Genomic DNA, 15,879 nt, shown 5'->3' on the forward strand with positions numbered 1-15,879 from the left:
AAATTGCATGGTATTTCTTCAGACATAGTCTCTGATAGGGGCACGCAGTTTGTTTCCAGATTCTGGAAGGCTTTCTTTTCTCGCTTGGGGGTTCGGTTGTCATTCTCTTCTGCTTTCCACCCGCAGTCGAATGGCCAGACAGAGCGCGTCAATCAGAATCTGGAGACATATCTGTGCTGTTTTGTGGCGGAGAATCAGGAGGATTGGTGTTCTTTTTTGTCCCTTGCTGAGTTTGCTTTAAATAACCGTCGTCAGGAGTCCTCTGATAAGTCACCATTTTTTGGTGCATATGGGTTTCATCCGCAGTTTGGGACATTCTTTGGAGAGGGGTCTTCTGGTTTACCTGATGAGGACAGATTCTCCTCGTCTTTGTCATCTATTTGGCAAAAGATTCTGGATAATCTAAAGAGCATGAGTGAGAGATATAAGCGTGTGGCGGATAAGAGACGTGTGCCTCGTCCCGACCTGAATGTTGGTGATCTGGTGTGGTTGTCTACTAAGAATATCAAATTGAAGGTACCCTCCTGGAAGTTGGGTCATAAGTTTATTGGGCCTTACAAAATCTTGTCCGTCATCAATCCTGTTGCCTACCGTCTTGATCTTCCTCAGACTTAGAAGATCCATAATGTTTTTCATAAGTCCTTATTAAAACCTTATGTCCAACCCATTGTACCCTCGTCTTTGCCTCCTCCTCCGATTGTGGTTAATGGTAATCTTGAATTTCAGGTCTCTAGGATTGTGGATTCTTGTGTTGTCCGCTGTTCTCTCCAGTACCTCGTTCATTGGGAGGGTTATGGTCCTGAGGAGAGGATTTCGGTCCCAGTGATGGACATTAAGGCCACTCGTCTCATCAGGGCTTTCCATAGGTCTCATCCTGAGAAGGTGGGCTCTGAGTGTCCGGAGTCCACTCGTAGAAGTCCGGACACTCAGACACTGTCACCACCAGACATCTGAGAAGCTCTGACAGACAACCTTCAGAACCTCCTGCTTGAGGTTCCTTTTGTTTTGCTTTCATTTTCTCATCTCGTTAGCCTCTCTCAGCTGTCATGTAGTTGCACTGATTGCATCCCTTTAAATCCCTTCTCATACTGCATCACTTTGCGGTTTATACAACTTCCTGGAGTCTGTGCATGCTGGATGCTACTACTGAGTCTTCTACAGATAAGTTTGTTCATTCATTTGTATTTTCCTGTTTGCTGGATCCTAGGTGACCCTGACTCCCTCCGTATTAAGTGTAGGGAGCCGGTGGTCGTGTCCCCTCACTATTATAGGGTGTTTAGGTGTCATACAGTCGAGGAACGAGGATATGCAATTATCTACCATAGAGATTTTTGCATAGGCTGAGCAGTTAGGGAGAGAGCCAGGTCTGTTACAGGGCTTACCCTCTGGTTCATTAGTTTTGGATCCAGTCAGTCGGATCTTCATTTTGTGTTTTCTAGTTTTCTGTACACCTTCCGTGACACTAGTCTGCCTAATGCCAAGACTCTTGCGCAAATTTTTGTTGACAATATCGTGAGATTGCATGGTATTCCTTCGGATGTGGTTTCTGATAGGGGCACGCAGTTTGTCTCCAGGTTCTGGAGAGTGTTCTGCTCTCGGCTTGGCATTCAACTTTCGTTCTCTTCGGCTTTCCATCCGCAGTCGAATGGACAGATGGAGCGTACTAATCAGAACCTGGAGACCTACTTGAGGTGCTTTGTGGCGGAGAATCAGGAGGACTGGTCCTTATTCCTGCCCTTAGCGGAATTTGCTTTGAAAACCCGTAGACAGGAATCCACGGGTAAGTCGCCATTTTTTGGCGCATATGGTTTTCATTCCCAGTTTGGTACCTTTTCTGGGGCTAGTTCCTCTGGGATGCCAGAGGAGGAAAGGTTTTCTTCTACCTTATCCTCTATCTGGCGGAGGATACAAGTGAATTTGGAGACGATGGGTGAGAGATATAAGCGAATGGCTGACAGGAGACGTGTGACTGGTCCGGACCTGTGTGTGGGTGATCTGGTGTGGTTGTCCACTAAAAACATTAAATTGAGAGTGCCATCTTAGAAACTGGGTCCAAGATTTATCGGCCCATACAAAATATCTGCGCTGATCAATCCAGTAGCGTTTCGACTGGATTTTCCGCAGACTTGGGGGATCCATGATGTGTTCCATAGATCTTTATTAAAAAAATATGTGAGACCAGTGGAACCATCGACATTGCCCCCTCCTCCTGTTCTGGTCGATGGGAATTTAGATTTCGAGATCTCCAGGATTCTTGATTCTAGAGTTCTTCGGGGTTCCCTTCAGTTCCTGGTACACTGGAGGGGATACGGCCCCGAGGAGAGGATGTGGGTTCCGGCACTGGAGGTCAACGCCAGCCGACTGGTTAGGGCTTTTCACAGAGCCCACCCGGATAAGGTTGGTCCGGGGTGCCCGGAGGTCACCCGTAGAAGGGGGGGGTACTGTCATGCCCTGCTCGGACGGTGTGCGGAGGTCTGTCAGATTGGCAGCACGTGTCTAACCTTTTGTTTGTTTTGGAATCATGCTGGATCCGCCTTCCTTCAGGTGCTCTGGGTGGGGTCATTGGCTTAAATTGCCTTCAATCCCGGAGGGCAGTGCGGGTTATAGATTTCTGTCTGGCCTTGGATTCAAGGAAGGAAGGATTGTCTGTTCCAGCTCAGATAAGTTTGATTTCTGTTTGTGTGGTTTGCGGTCCTGGCTATTTGTGTGTCTTCTGCCCCTTCTCCCCTTTCACCATCTCAGGGATTCTAGGGTGTTTGCAGTCCAGGTACGAGGACACTTCATACCTACCATCAAGGTCTGAATGTGGGCTTAGCAGCATAGGGAGAGAAGTCAGGGATGTGCTAGGAGGTGACCTGTCCCCAGCATCTAGCCTAGACACTTGTGTATTTGGTTGTCTGTGTATCTGAGATCCTGTCAGCCGTGATGTAAGGAAGGAGAAATTTGTCAAATAATAGGATCTGCTTGTTGTCAGTATATAGATCCAAAAGGTAACCTTCAAGTCAGAGCAGGTATCGAAAAGATGAAAGAAATTAGAGATAAATGGCTGGATGCACATAGTGCTGACAAGGACTCTTGGTAGTCAGAGACCTTCTCTTTCTTGAATCAAGCAAACTGGTTTAAAAATTTTGGTGGGTGGCTTATGTGAATAGTACAGGGAATAATACATATTTTGTTGATTGTTGCACTCATTTACATTGTAATTAAGCTCACATTGATGTGCTTGAGCAGAGTGTGTAACAGGGATCGAAACAGCAGAGATTATAAGACATGTTGAGATGATCCCTCACACAGGTGCTGTGGGGAATATGGATTAATATTTACTGTCAGCCATGTCCCCACACCAGCCATCAGTTGAAAGGTAGCAGAGGTAGTGAGCTCCATAGGGGGGCCCTGCTTTAAAGTCAGCAGATGGCAGAGGACCTCTAGCAGTCCACACAACTTTTCACACTTCCATTCAGCCAGCTATTGGAACAGGAAAGACCTCTCTGCAGGGTCTAGTCCATTCCCCATGTTCAATCAAATCTAGCAGACAGCATGGAACTGGCGATTTATAAGGAATTATGAATCGCTCGGCCATCACAGGCACAAACCGGATACATATTTGTGTCCCTGTGGCCACGATAAACAGGCCTGTGGTCATAGTCTGGTGGTGGGACACCAGGGAAGGGATATATACATATCTCCCCACAGAAATTAAATAACGATACCATGCCTTGACTCTACTTGTAGCAGAAACCCAGGCGTGTCTGTTGGTCCCAGAACCATCTCCCTGTGACTTTCTGGTCTGGAGCTATGAACCCTAAAGCGTTTTGTGGCTTATTGAGCTGCCAGGAACAGCAGGGGACCCTTCCCAGAGGTGGGAAGAAAAGGGGCCGGCTACATTTTAAAAGGCTTGTGCCAGCAAGCGAGCGTGTCTTTTCTCTGAAAGAGGGTCACATCGTGCCATGTGTTTAGAGGGACCTGCAACCAGCTGACATCACTGCCCTCCATGTGACTACAGCTAAGAACTCATCACAACCCAAAAGGACTCATCCATCTGCTAAACTGACTTTTGCTCTGTTTAATCCTGCTTGTACCATACCACCTGCATTGGTAACCTCAGACCACTGTATATATCCTTGTGTGTATAGTGTATTGTCTAGTGAGCCCTTAAGGCTGTCTTGTATCTCGATCACGAATCCCCTTGTCCGTGTTTCAGCCTAGTAATATGCTACCACGGGTTGGTTTCTTACCCTATATAATCCCATTAGCGGACCAGGCTTATATCAAACAAGGAACTGGTGGCAGTCTACCGAGGCTAAGAACGCACTGTTTCACTGCGGCAGTGAAAAGACTCTCTCAGCTTGTTGCCCCTTTCTGTGCCCGTGTCGACAGGAGGAATTTGTGAAACTGTATCAAGACTGACCTTACCCGCTCTTCCAGGAGGGCGTAAATGTCACGCCTTGGTAACCAGTGGCCGACGTCAGTCGGGGTACGGTATTCGTCACAGGTGCAGATATGCAGAATCTGGGAAACCAGCAGCAAGGGGAATGTCCGGCTGAAGTATGTGTATCTGACACCTGTGGTGAGTAAATATCGCAAAATGGGGGGATTGTAAGGGTTAAGACTCCATGTTGTGTCCTCAGCCTCCATATTTGTACTTCATACTGCCATTTTACATTAATGAACTGTGAGCTTCTTGTGGAAAGTTACTGTAACTTCAAGGTCACTCCTAGCCCCTACCAACGCTTGTTATGGCTAGCACCATGGCTAGCACCCACAGTTAAGATTAAGGAGACGTTCTAGGCATATAGCCAAGAATATTCTCATTTCAGATTGTGTTTTTAATGAGTTAATGATGTAAATGTTTGACTATGTCTTCAGTTGGAAATGATCCAGAAAATCGCTTTTATTAATCTGTGCTTTCTTTAATAAATTTAGAAACTCTTGAAACACAGCTCTATGCCTGTGTTGGTTTTTCTCTATGGATATCTGTGGCGAAACCAACCTCGCCACTGGGTTTTGGAGGGGCCTGTTTGCCAGCCTCTTGCCCCAGGATTATGGCCCATACTAACTTTGAAGGAGAAGATAGTCCGGCCGCACAGCTTAAATCTGTGGAACTGTTTTGGGCAGGAAAGCCATGCTTGCGGCCGGCCAAATGTGACTTCCATGGAATTCGGGAACCCCTGCTCGGATCTGGGTGATTTTTGGATATGTTGTTCACCCAGATCAGAGCTATCCATAGATGTATACATTATGGGGATATGTGGGGTTTTAAGGCGTGTGACAGACCCATCCGTATGGACTAAAAATGGTACCCAGATAGCTAATTTTATTGTATTTGTGTACTCTGAGTGCCATTCACCTAATGATATGCACTCAGACTTGAGCTATCTGGGAATATGTTAAATGTCTGTGTTTGCTGGGAGGGTGTGACATTGTGTGTTTGGGTGGTGATTCCTGTCCTGTTGTTCCCACATGTGCATTGGTGATTCCCCTCTGTCCTGAGAGATAATTAAATTACTCTTCGGGTGTCCCCAGGGCAGAGAGGAGGAAACCATGATGCATTGTGGGGATGTGTTGTATCTGTCCTGTGTCGCAGTCTCCCTTCTGGTCCCCTAGGGGCGTGTACACCAGATGGGGACCTGCATAAATACGGCCGGGTAGCCCTCAATAAAGTGTTCCTATTTCACATTCAACATAGAGCCTTGTCTCATGTGTGTGGGGATTGCTATACGTGTATACTCCCCTGGCTATTACTCCTAGCTCTTGTAAGAGCTGTTCCTGGTTCCTGTGGTGGTATCGGTGTCAAGTGGAGTGCTTGGAGTCCTCGGAAGGCACTAGGAGCATCCATTAACGGAGGTACCCGGTCGGGGTGCCAGGAGATCCGTTACAATATCCATAACTTCTAATTTGGAGTCCACAGCTCATTCGGCATTGGGGTATTTGCCATAACAATTGCCTCTGCTGTTTATTGCTGCCGTTGCCGCCACCACCCTCCTTCTCTGATGTTTACCTCTGTATTTGCCTCGACCTCCACTGTCATTGTCCCCACCACCAATACTGTGGTTATGGGTGCCAGTACTACCACCACCAACAGAGCTATGCATAGGGTCTGTATCTTCCTCCTGAACCTCCTCCTCGGGGCAGTACAAATGCTGACTGCTCTCACACAAGTCGTCAACAGGGAAACTCTCTTACAATGTCCTTGCCTTTCCACAAACACACTGAACACGCTGATATTAACAGGGGAGGATTGGCAATGTACTTTATCGGGAAAAGTCCCTTTTACTACGCAGTAGACCGCTGCCCTGTGCTTCCATTACCATAACAATAGCACAGCAGGGCCGACCAGGGCTGTCATTACCATACACAGTGTACGATAATGACAGCACAGCAGGGCCGATAGTATTAGTAGCATAACTGTGCAAAACAGGTTCCTAAGGGGGGGGGAGTTTGCACCGGACGCTGATGGAAGTGTAAAGCACAGCTCCGCTTCAAGCTAAACCCTCATAGCATATTTAAGCCTCAAAAGAAGAATCCATAATGGTCAAGATCGGTGGCCCTAAAGTTTCTGACCCATCCGGTCCATCTAAAAACAATATTCAAGCGGGAGAGATGGAGAAATTCACCAAGAAAGCGGCGACCGCTTACATTGCCAGAGATTCCGAGATGGTGCCCGGAACGCCGAAAGCTACCGGACATAAACCTCACGCCTCTGAAGCTTCGGGTAAAGGTAGGTAAAATTCCCCTGAACCTGAGGGCCTCCCAATATCAAGAGCCTTTCTAAAGGAGACCCCGGCAGAAGCGCTATACCCCCTGAGCCAAGATCTAACCTCGATTAAAGAGGATGTTCGCCACGTGGGGAGAACAGTGGAGGCCCTAGAAGAAGCCCAAGCTGCTGCCATCCAACATCAGAACACGGTTTCTACAAGCCTAATCAAGTGTCAAGCCCACCTAAATGCTATATATTTAGCGATTGAGGATCAAGAGAATCGTGGCAGACGCAACAACTTGCGATTTAGGGGAATCCCTGAAGAAATCGCTGCTGACAATATTCCTGACACAGTCGTCCAAATATGCCTGTCACTCCTTGGCCCAGACTCTGCACATAAAGTGCTCCTGGAAAGGGCCCACAGAGCTCTCAGAGCTAAACCTCAACAAGGAGAACCACCTAGAGATGTAATATGCAAGTTTCTGCACTATCCTGTTAAATAAGCTATCTTAAATCGTGCTAGGGTCACTCCAACTATTTTATGGGAAAACCACCATATATCTGTTTTTCAAGATCTAGCACAGTCAACATTAAAAAAAAAGAAGAGATTTAAAGCCCCTCACTGATTGGCTTCATGCCCACAAGATAATTTACAGATGGAACTTTCCACTTGGCCTTTCTTTTTTACATGAAGGCTGGTGTGTCAATATCTCTTCTTTCTGCGATCTGGCAAGGCCTATGACAAGCTCAAGATTTCATCACTTCAGATCAAAAATTGGGACCCTGTCCTGGACTTAGCCATTCTTCCTGATCTTCACCTGATTACACAATGGGAGACTCCCAAGATCCCGAAGTTGCAGAGATCCAAAAGAGCCAACTCCTCTTCCACACCAAGAAGAATCTCTCTGGAAGACAAAGACTAGAGGAGTTGTTCAGCTGGTCTTCAATCCCTTCAAGGAACTCTATGTTCTCACATAAGTATTGTTCTTATTCTCAACTGTTCCTTACACTGAGATTTCAGGTTGTCACTACATGTATATCAGCCATACGAGCCACTTGGTTGCCTTCACCCCCCTGATTCCTGCTGGGGGGTGGTCATCCAGGTTTGCTCCGTTATCCTTCACCCTTTATCTCCATGAGGGTGCTACAACATTTCACAATTCCCCCTTGTGATTTATCAGAGCTCTTAAGCTCTGACAGTTCTCAGTTTGCCCTCCTTATTAGAGGCCATCATGTTTGTTTTTTTCTTATTGTTTTTTGTTCTTTTCATTTTTTTCATTACCAGGACCAACCATCTTAACATGCCCAGTACCTACTTGGCATGGGACCCCCTGCTGGATCCCGCTGCTCCGCCCTGGAGGGTTAAGTATATCAATGCCTTGCACCTGCACGGAACATTGCTTAGCAGTGATGCTGAGGGTGAATTTCTCAGTTTTCTATGGGAGGGCTGGCTAACATCATAGTGTCATTAAAGGCCTTAACTCCCCTTCAAAGCGGAGCAAAGTTTCTCCTACTTAAAAAAAAAAGAAAATTGCTCTATTATTATGCTTCAAGAGACCCATTTTAAATTCAATAAGTACCCTAACCTTAAATACTCTATATTCCCACATTGGTATCACTGTGGTTCCGACTCTGCGGCATCCAGGGACGTGAGCATCGGGGTCAGGAGGGATGTTCCTTTCTCCTACATCTCACACACTCAAGACACTGAGGGTAGATACAGTATATCCTACTTAAGGGCAATATCGCCAACCAGATCTATACCTTTGTAAACCTTTACACTCCTAATGCTAATCAGATATCATGGATATTATCAACCCTATCTATATTGGAGCCAATATTGGAGGGTGTGGTGGTGCTCGGAGGTGATCTAAATCTTACATTAGTACTTTCAGTAGACTCATCAACAAAGAAATCAGCTATATCTACTAAAGCCCTTAATAGCCTTAAGAAAAAGCTTCACTCCCTCTCGTTGCATGATATATGGAGATTGAAGAATCCCTCCACGCGCGACTACACCTTTTATTCTAATGTACATGACTCTTATTTATTTATTTCTAAGGAGCACTTACAATTCTGCTCCAAGATCTCCATAGGCAACATTCACTTATCAGACCATTCTCCTGTGTTCATTACCATCTCTGCTCCCCCCCCCCCCCCCGTTCATTTAGATGGACACTAAATGAACTCCTTATCTCCCCCGGAGATAATCTTCAACGCACACAGAATCTCCTAGAATAATTCTTTGTCCATAACTCTCTACCAGAAACCTCCCCCCACGTTATATGGGATTCACACAAGGCCTCTATACGTGGACATTTTATCAGCATGGGGACTAGATTAAAAAAATAAAGAACAGCCCACATTGACTCTCTATTCTACCTCACAGGGTGTTTTTTTTTTTTTTGCCTTCCTCTGGATCAACTTGCAGGATGACAGGCCGAACTGGATGGACAAATGTATTTTTTCGGCATTATGTACTATGTTACTATGTTACAAACAATCTTTACTAGAGGCACACTTTATTGAGCTCTCAGATTTAAGAGCCCAACTGAATAACACATTGAACTCAATCTCTGCAAAATATTATCTTCACTCCCAATTTAAACATTACGCTCATGGCAATAAAGCATCCAAATTCATGATTAGAGTTGAGCGGACACCTGGATGTTCGGGTTCGACGGGTTCGGCCGAACTTCAGAAAAAAGTCAATGGGGACCTGAACTTTTGAGCACTAAAATGGCTGTAAAAATGTCATGGAAAGGGCTAGAGGGCTGCAAATGCCAGCAAAATGTGGTTAAGAGATGGCAAGTGCCCTGCAAACAAATGTAGATATGTTAATGACTTTAAATAACATAAAATACGTAAAAATAAAAAATAATAATCTTGATCTAGGAGGACGAGGTCCATATGGAGTTGGAGGTTGAGAAGGAGGTGGATGTGGCGGTGTAGGTGGAAGCAGCAGTGGAGGAGGAGGAGGTGGTAGCCTACACTGCTTTTTGGTTTTAAATTTATTTATATATTTTTTAAATTAGGGTACACCCCAAAACATTGGGAAATATAACCTGTGATAACCCCCTCCAGTCGTGCTAAACACACGTTCAGACATTACACTGGCTGCAGGACAGGCCAGCACCTCCAAGGGGTAAGGGGCAAGCTCAGGCCATGTGCCCAATTTGGAAAACCCAGAAGTTGCAGGGGCTGACCCCTGTCAGTCAGTTCGTGTAGGCGTGTGCACACTTACTGCCCCACTATGTTGCACGTCCCCGTGATGTTCACGATCCAATTTGATATCTGCTCTATCAACTTTCGATGTTCTTTTATGCGCCTACCATGGTGATCACGGGTGGCGGGGAATCGGGGTTCCAGGCCGGAGAGGGAGCATAAGAAAGAGAGGCCACATCCAAGGGAGGATGAATTTTTTCAAATTTAAAATTATAGAGCGGAAATATGGGACAAAGTATTAAAGCATAAAAGTGTGACAACTTTTTAAAGTTTAAGCATTGAATGAAAGGATGTGTTGTGCATCAATTAATGAAGAAGTTATAAAATTTTATTCCCTGTCAACTATGCAGAGCAGGGGTTTCTATCTGGCAAAAATAGAAAAATGTCACCTGACAATGTAATTGACGATTTTTTTAAATTTATGTTCCTGTCACCTATGTAGAGGTGCCCCAGTGACATCCACCATCCATTTGGATATCTTAGAGTAAGATAGTAGAGTAAAGCGAAAATGTGGGACACATAATTGAAGCGCAAATGTGGGCCAAAAGAGTAAAGCGGAAATGTGGGACACATTATCGAAGCGCTAATGTGGGCCAAAAGGGAAATTCGGAAATGTGGGACACATTATTGAAGCGCAAATGTGGTACATTTTGTTAAAGTTTAAGCATTGAATGAAAGGAGGTGGCGCGTATCAATTAACCACTTTAACCGCGCTAGCTGAAACCCCCTTAATGACCAGAGCACTTTTTACACTTCTGCACTACACTACTTTCACCGTTTATTGCTCGGTCATGCAACTTACCACCCAAATGAATTTTACCTCCTTTTCTTCTCACTAATAGAGCTTTCATTTGGTGGTATTTCATTGCTGCTGACATTTTTACTTTTTTTGTTATTAATCGAAATTTAACGATTTTTTTGCAAAAAAATGACATTTTTCACTTTCAGCTGTAAAATTTTGCAAAAAGAAACAACATCCATATATAAATTTTTCGCTAAATTTATTGTTCTACATGTCTTTTAAAAAAAAAATGTTTGGGCAAAAAAAAAATGGTTTGGGTAAAAGTTATAGCGTTTACAAACTATGGTACAAAAATGTGAATTTCCGCTTTTTGAAGCAGCTCTGACTTTCTGAGCACCTGTCATGTTTCCTGAGGTTCTACAATGCCCAGACAGTAGAAAAACCCCACAAATTACCCCATTTCGGAAAGTAGACACCCTAAGGTATTCGCTGATGGGCATAGTGAGTTCATTGAACTTTTTATTTTTTGTCACAAGTTAGCGGAAAATGATGATTTTTATTTCTTTATTTTTTTTCTTACAAAGTCTTATATTCCACTAACTTGCGACAAAAAATTAAAAATTCTAGGAACTCGCCATGCCCCTCACTGAATACCTTGGGGTGTCTTCTTTACAAAAATGGGGTCACTTGTGGCGTAGTTATACTGCCCTGGCAATTTAGGGGCCCATATGTGTGAGAAGTAGTTTGCAATCAAAATGTGTAAAAAATGGCCTGCGAAATAAGAAAGGTGCTCTTTGGAATGTGTGCCCCTTTGCCCACCTAGGCTGCAATAAAGTGTGACACATCTGGTATCGCCGTACTCAGGAGAAGTTGGGGAATGTGTTTTGGGGTGTCATTTTACATATACCCATGCTGGGTGAGAGAAATATCTTGGCAAAAGACAACTTTTCAATTTTTTTTATACAAAGTTGGCATTTGACCAAGATATTTATCTCACCCAGCATGGGTATATGTAAAATGACACCCCAAAACACATTCCCCAACTTCTCCTGAGTACAGCGATACCAGATGTGTCACACTTTTTTGCAGCCAAGGTGGGCAAAGGGGCACATATTCCAAAGTGCACCTTTCGGATTTCGCAGGCCATTTTTTACACATTTTGATTGCAAAGTACTTCTCACACATTTGGGCCCCTAAATTGCCAGGGCAGTATAACTACGCCACAAGTGACCCCATTTTGGAAAGAAGACACCCCAAGGTATTCCGTGAGGGGCATGTCGAGTTCCTAGAATTTTTTATTTTTTGTCACAAGTTAGCGGAATATGATGATTTTTATTTTATTTTTTCTTACAAAGTCTGATTTTCCACTAACTTGCGACAAAAAATAAAAAATTCTAGGAACTCGCTATGCCCCTCACGGAATACCTTGGGGTGTTTTCTTTCCAAAATGGGGTCACTTGTGGCGTAGTTATACTGCCCTGGCAATTTAGGGGCCCATATGTGTGAGAAGTAGTTTGCAATCAAAATGTGTAAAAAATGGCCTGCAAAATCCGAAAGGTGCTCTTTGAAATATGTGCCCCTTTGCCCACCTAGGCTGCAAAAAAGTGTCACACATCTGGTATCGCCGTACTCTGGAGAAGTTGGGGAATGTGTTTTGGGGTGTCATTTTACATATACCCATGCTGGGTGAGAGAAATATCTTGGCAAAAGACAACTTTTCAATTTTTTTTATACAAAGTTGGCATTTGACCAAGATATTTATCTCACCCAGCATGGGTATATGTAAAATGACACCCCAAAACACATTCCCCAACTTCTCCTGAGTACGGCGATACCACATGTGTGACACTTTTTTGCAGCCTAGATGCGCAAAGCGGCCCAAATTCCTTTTAGGAGGGCATTTTTAGACATTTGGATCCTAGACTTCTTCTCACGCTTTCGGGCCCCTAAAAAGCCAGGGCAGTATAAATACCCCACATGTGACCCCATTTTGGAAAGAAGACACCCCAAGGTGTGAGGGGCATGGCGAGTTCCTAGAATTTTTTTTTTTTTGGCACAAGTTAGCGGAAATTGATTTTTTTTGTATTTTCTCACAAAGTCTCCCTTTCCGCTAACTTGGGACAAAAATTTCAATCTTTCATGGACTCAATATGCCCCTCACGGAATACCTTGGGGTGTCTTCTTTCCGAAATGGGGTCACATGTGGGGTCACATGTGCCCTAAAGCCTGAGAAGAAGTCTGGAATATAAATGTCTAAAACATTTTACGCATTTGGATTCCGTGAGGGGAATGGTGAGTTCATGTGAGATTTTATTTTTTGACACAAGTTAGTGGAATATGAGACTTAGTAATAAAAAACAAAAACAAAAACAAACAAAAAATTTCCGCTAACTTGTGCCCAAAAAAATGTCTGAATGGAGCCTTACAGGGGGTGATCAATGACAGGGGGGTGATCAGGGAGTCTATATGGGGTGATCACCCCCCTGTCATTGATCACCACCCTGTCATTGATCACCCCCCTGTAAGGCTCTATTCAGACGTCCATATGATTTTTTACGGATCCACGGATACATGGATCGGATCCGCAAAATGCATACGGACGTCTGAATGGAGCCTTACAGGGGGGTGATCAATGACAGGGGGTGATCAATGACAGGGGGGTGATCAGGGAGTCTATATGGGGTGATAACCCCCCCTGTCATTGATCACCCCCCTGTCATTGATCACCCCCCTGTAAGGCTCCATTCAGACGTCCGTATGATTTTTTACGGATCCACGGATACATGGATCGGATCCGCAAAACGCATACGGACATCTGAATGGAGCCTTACAGGGGGTGATCAATGACAGGGGGGTGATCAGGGAGTCTATATGGGTGATCACCCCCATGTAAGGCTCCAGTCAGACGTCCGTATGATTTTTTACGGATCCACGGATACATGGATCGGATCCGCAAAACGCATACGGATGTCTGAATGGAGCCTTACAGGGGGGTGATCAATGACAGGGGGGTGATCAGGGAGTCTATATGGGTGATCACCCCCCTGTAAGGCTCCAGTCAGACGTCCGTATGATTTTTTACGGATCCACGGATACATGGATCGGATCCGCACAACGCATACGGACGTCTGAATGGAGCCCTACAGGGGGGTGATCAATGACAGGGGGGTGATCAATGACAGGGAAGTGATCAGGAAGTCTATATGCGTGATCAGCCCCTTGTCATTGATCACCCCCCTGTAAGGCTCCATTCAGACGTCCGCATGTGTTTTGCGGATCCGATCCATGTATCAGTGGATCCGTAAAAATCATACGGACGTCTGAATGGAGCCTTACAGGGGGGTGATCAATGACGGAGGTGATCAGGGAGTCTATATGGGTGATCACCCCTCTGTCATTGATCACCCCCCTGTAAGGCTTAATTCAGACGTCCGCATGTGTTTTGCGGATCCGATCCATGTATCCGTGGATCCGTAAAAATCATACGGACCTCTGAATGGAGCCTTACAGGGGAATGATCAATGACAGGGGGGTGATCAATGACAGGGGGGTGATCAGGGAGTCTATATGGGGTGATCAGTGGTTCATAAAGGGTTAATAAGTGACAGGGGGGGTGTAGTGTAGTGTAGTGGTGTTTGGTGCTACTTTACTGAGCTGCCTGAGTCCTCTGGTGGTCGATCCAAACAAAAGGGACCACCAGAGGACCAGGTAGCAGGTATATTAGACGCTGTTATCAAAACAGCGTCTAATATACCTGTTAGGGGTTAAAAAAATCACATCTCCAGCCTGCCAGCGAGCGATCGCCGCTGGCAGGCTGGAGATCCACTCGCTTACCTTCCGATCCTGTGAACGCGCGCGCCTGTGTGCGCGCGTACACAGGAAATCTCGCGTCTCGCGAGATGACGCATATATGCGTCGCTGAGCGCAGGGCTGCCACCTCCGGACCGCAGATCTGCGTTAGGCGGTCCGGAGGTGGTTAAAGAAGAATTTCAGAAATGTTATTCCCTGTCACCTATGCAGAGCAGGGGTTTATTCACGTCTAAAATTGTAAAATGTCAACCCAAGAATGTAACAGAAAAATTACCAAAATTTATTAACCTGTCAACTAGGTAGAGGAGGGGTATATTACACCCAAAAATGTTTGAATTTCACCCAAAAATGTAACAGACAATTTTTTTTTCCGTTCTAATAGGTATAGCAGTGGTACATCACACCCAAAAATTGCCAAATTTCACCAGAAAATGTAAATGACAATTTTTTTTTTTTTTACCTGTCTACTACAGAGGTACATCACACGCAAAATTTTTTGAATTTCACACCAAAATGTAACTAACAAAATTAGTTAAATTACATAAAATAAAATACGTATTTTTTTTTTTTCTGTAAGGCAGCTAAGTTCTTGTTTTATAGAGACGAGCTAAATTTTTTACTGGTGCAACATTAGGACACATATACATTTTTAAATGCATTTCATGCCATTTTGGAAGATTAAACAGCAATTCTGGAATAGTTTTACAACTCATGTTCAGCAATAAATCAGCCTGTCTGTACTGTTAAAACATAAAATTATAAATGTGGTAGCACTATAAATATATGCTACACAGAAAAAAATAACAAATTTGAAAGGGTTTTCCAATATATATTTACTGATGATGACTAGTGATGATTGAGCACTAGTGTTGAGCAAACTTTTGTTTTAAGTTCGGCGTCTAAAGTTCGGCTTCCGGTTAGCGGAGAATCCCGATATGGATTCCGAATTCTGTTGCGGTCCGTGGTAGCGGAATCAATAATCGGCCATTATTGATTCCGCTACCATGGACCACAACGGAATTCAGAATCCATATCGGGATTCTCCGCTAACCGGAAGCCGAACTTTAGACGCCGAACTTAAAACAGAAGTTCGCTCAACACTATTGAGCACCCCGAGTATAATGGAAGTCAATGGGAGACAACCAGGCACCCCCTGCTCTGAAGAAAGGAGGGTGCCTGGTCCATTCAAAAAGGTCAGAAAGTGACAGAAACACCACCAAAATGTAACAGGAACAGCATGGGGCCGATGTCTGGATGCATCTTTGACTCCAAGGTCGCTGATGGGAACCATGTTGTCTGAGCTGAACGCCACTTTTACAGACTGAAAAAATATGCCCAAAACCCCCCCCCCCAAAATCTATTTTACAGGAAAAATTGTTAGGAAACATACTTTAATGTATAAATG

This window comes from Bufo gargarizans, chromosome 2 (assembly GCF_014858855.1).
Source record: "Bufo gargarizans isolate SCDJY-AF-19 chromosome 2, ASM1485885v1, whole genome shotgun sequence".
Classification (NCBI taxonomy): Eukaryota; Metazoa; Chordata; class Amphibia; order Anura; family Bufonidae; genus Bufo; species Bufo gargarizans.